Genomic DNA, 2,843 nt, shown 5'->3' on the forward strand with positions numbered 1-2,843 from the left:
AAACCCACTGCAGGGACGCCTGGGTGGCCCAGTGGTTGAGCGTCTGCCTTCGGCTCAGGTCGTGATCCCGGGGTCCTGGGATCGAGTCCCACATCGGGCTCCCCTCAGGGAGCCTGCTTCTCCCTCTGCCTGTGTCTCTGCCTCTCCCTCTGTGACTCTCATGAATAAATAAATAAAATCTTAAAAAAATAAAACAACCAACCCACTCCAGGTGACGCTGGTGGGAACGATCAATTCTGAACCTCAAGCAGAGGTGATTGGGTTTTTTTCCCCCCTAACCTCTTGTCTCTTTCAATTTAATCTCATTTAATTGAATCACAAGGATTTATTGATTTATTTACCATTTCAGGGCCCGTGCCAACCAAGTGCTATGGAGGTACCAAGATGAGGATAATGAGGCCTCAGCCCAAGAGGCACAGCCCACGGGGAAGGGAGCTCTCCTGGGTGAGCAAGACAGAGTGAGTAGGATTTTAATCCTCTTTTACAGAAGAGAAAACAAGACCAGAGAGGTTCAGCCAACAGCCAAAACAACATAGTAACTAGATAGGTGGTGCGGACCTTCTCTATCTTCTGACGCCAAATCCTACATACAAGGCAGACAAGGGGAAATTCTGCATTGGAAGCGGAGAGGGGTAGAACAAAAAAAAAAAAATAGGGCCTCAGAAGGGAGAGATGTGGGGTCTGCTCCCCGCTCTACAGCATTAGCACCTCTCCTACCTCAGGCCAATCACCAAACTGCCAAGGTTCCCTATTTTCTCATAAATAAAGTGCAGTTAGTGAGATCTAAGAACCAGAAATGCCAACAAAGCTCAACGAAGGCAGAGTCCCCATACTGCTGCCTAGGATGGTGTTCGGCACTTGGTAGATGTCTGAGAAATAGTCAGGCTTTCCCCTTGGCTAACATGGAAGGACAAACCGACCAAAGTGGGAGAACAGGACAAGGAGAGATGCAGCAAAAGCCATGAGAGAGGAATCATATGCAAGAGGAATGATGTCGACATGCCTGAATGTGGAGGAAGATCTCAGCACACAGGAATGGGAGCAAGGATGTTTTTGGTGCAGATAAAAGCCTGGAGGACCAGGCACGCTTGGGAGAGTCAGTACGGCCAGAGTCTTGGGCAGGATGAGGAGGAAAATCGGGCCGGAAGGTTAGGCCGGGGTCCGGGGTTATGGGCACCCTTGAATGCCAGGGTGAGAATAATAAGCAAGGGTATTTAGAATACAGTTTGGAAGTGGAGCTTGGGTTAGCGAGCTGACAGTTGGGCCTCTGGAGGAGGAAGACCATAAGGAATCTGAGAAATCCAAAGAAGAAGGAATTTGGCTTATTTTCAGTACGTGCTCGCACAGCAGGGAAATTGACAGTGTTGTCAACTGTCTGAAAGCGCACTTACGCCACCCTTATCTGATGGCCTACTCTCTCCTGGGTCAGCTAAGGGAGCCAAGAAGAGACCACACCCAGCTCTAAGAAAGCTGAGGGAACGAACTCATTCAAAACTGTTTTTCTCACTTCAGGTTAGGTCCCAAGGATCCGAAAGTACATTTAGGGCAAGGCTACATATGGTTGGCCTCCGGGACGAAAACTTAAGAGATGAGGGAGAGAACCCCTATTATCTCTGCTTCTCCTTAACCCTGTGGTTCTGCCTTTCCAAACCAAGGATTACAAGAGGTTTCAGCTAGGGTGCCAGCTCCAGTTGAGCGGGGCTGCCTGGAGCACAGGTGGTGAAATGCTGCGAGGACACTTCTGGTTCAAAGAGCAAGTGTGCCATGATTGATTAGCAGGGGCTGTCAAGGCCATGGTATGGAGGGGTGGAGACATGGGTATTTGCCCTCCTTGGCAATTGTCCCTGGGTCTTTGGCTAGTTAAAGCTTCACAGAGTCTCGGATGAACTTCCCCCATTCCTGAAGAAGTAGAGCAAAAGTGGCTGCCGTGGGTTGAATTTTACAGTATTAGAACATTGGGGAGGTGCACTATTCTTTTTAAAGATTTTATTTATTTATTCATGAGACACACACATACACACATACACACACAGAGAGACAGAGACACAGGCAGAGGGAGAAGCAGGCTCCATGCAGGACTCGATCCTGGGATCTTGGGATCACAACCTGAGCCAAAGGCAGATGCTCAACCACTGAGCCACCCAGGTGTCCCGAGGTGCACTATTCTTGAATCGCCCTTCCATGGCTAAGGATGAGAAACAGCCCACTGAGGTGGTTCTCAGCCTTCACTGTGCACCAGAATAATCCAGGAGCTTTTGCAATGATTTGGTTGCCCCATAAGGATTTGGTTTCGGCTGGGCAGGGGCAGGCATCAACGTTTGTTACGGCTCCCTTGGTGGTTCTGATGTGCTGCCAAGGTGAACACCTTCGTGCCAACTGCCGGCCCAACTGAGAAAGCAACATAGAGCGCAGGATTTAGGCCCCCATCGTGAGGTTCCTGTTCCTCCAAGGCCATCTGAAGGCTCTGGTCCTTGCCTGGGAGGTGCAGGAAGCTCCGCTGGTGATAAGAGGTAGAGATATGAAGAGAAGAGATTTGCGTGTGTGAGAGAGAGCACATGATGCTGTTGTCAGGGAAGGGCCGGCGGAAACTGGGGCTGGATGCGTGGAATTTAGACAGGCGGATTAACTTGCACAAGGCAAGATAGGAAATCCTGGGCGGTGGCTGGAGGCTGGCTGGAACAGAGGCCCCAGAGGGTTCTGCTGGGAGAGGAAACCAGAGAGGGCCCGGGACAGCACCCAGGTGGCCCAGAAGGAATTTGCCAAGAGCTGAAGTTGTGAACCCTGGGCCAGGTCCTGCCAGGTGTGAGCTCTCTCCAGATTTATCTGATGCCAAGTCCCCCTCT

The sequence above is a fragment of the Canis lupus genome, chromosome 32 (genome assembly GCF_048164855.1).
Source record: "Canis lupus baileyi chromosome 32, mCanLup2.hap1, whole genome shotgun sequence".
In the NCBI taxonomy this organism is placed as follows: Eukaryota; Metazoa; Chordata; class Mammalia; order Carnivora; family Canidae; genus Canis; species Canis lupus.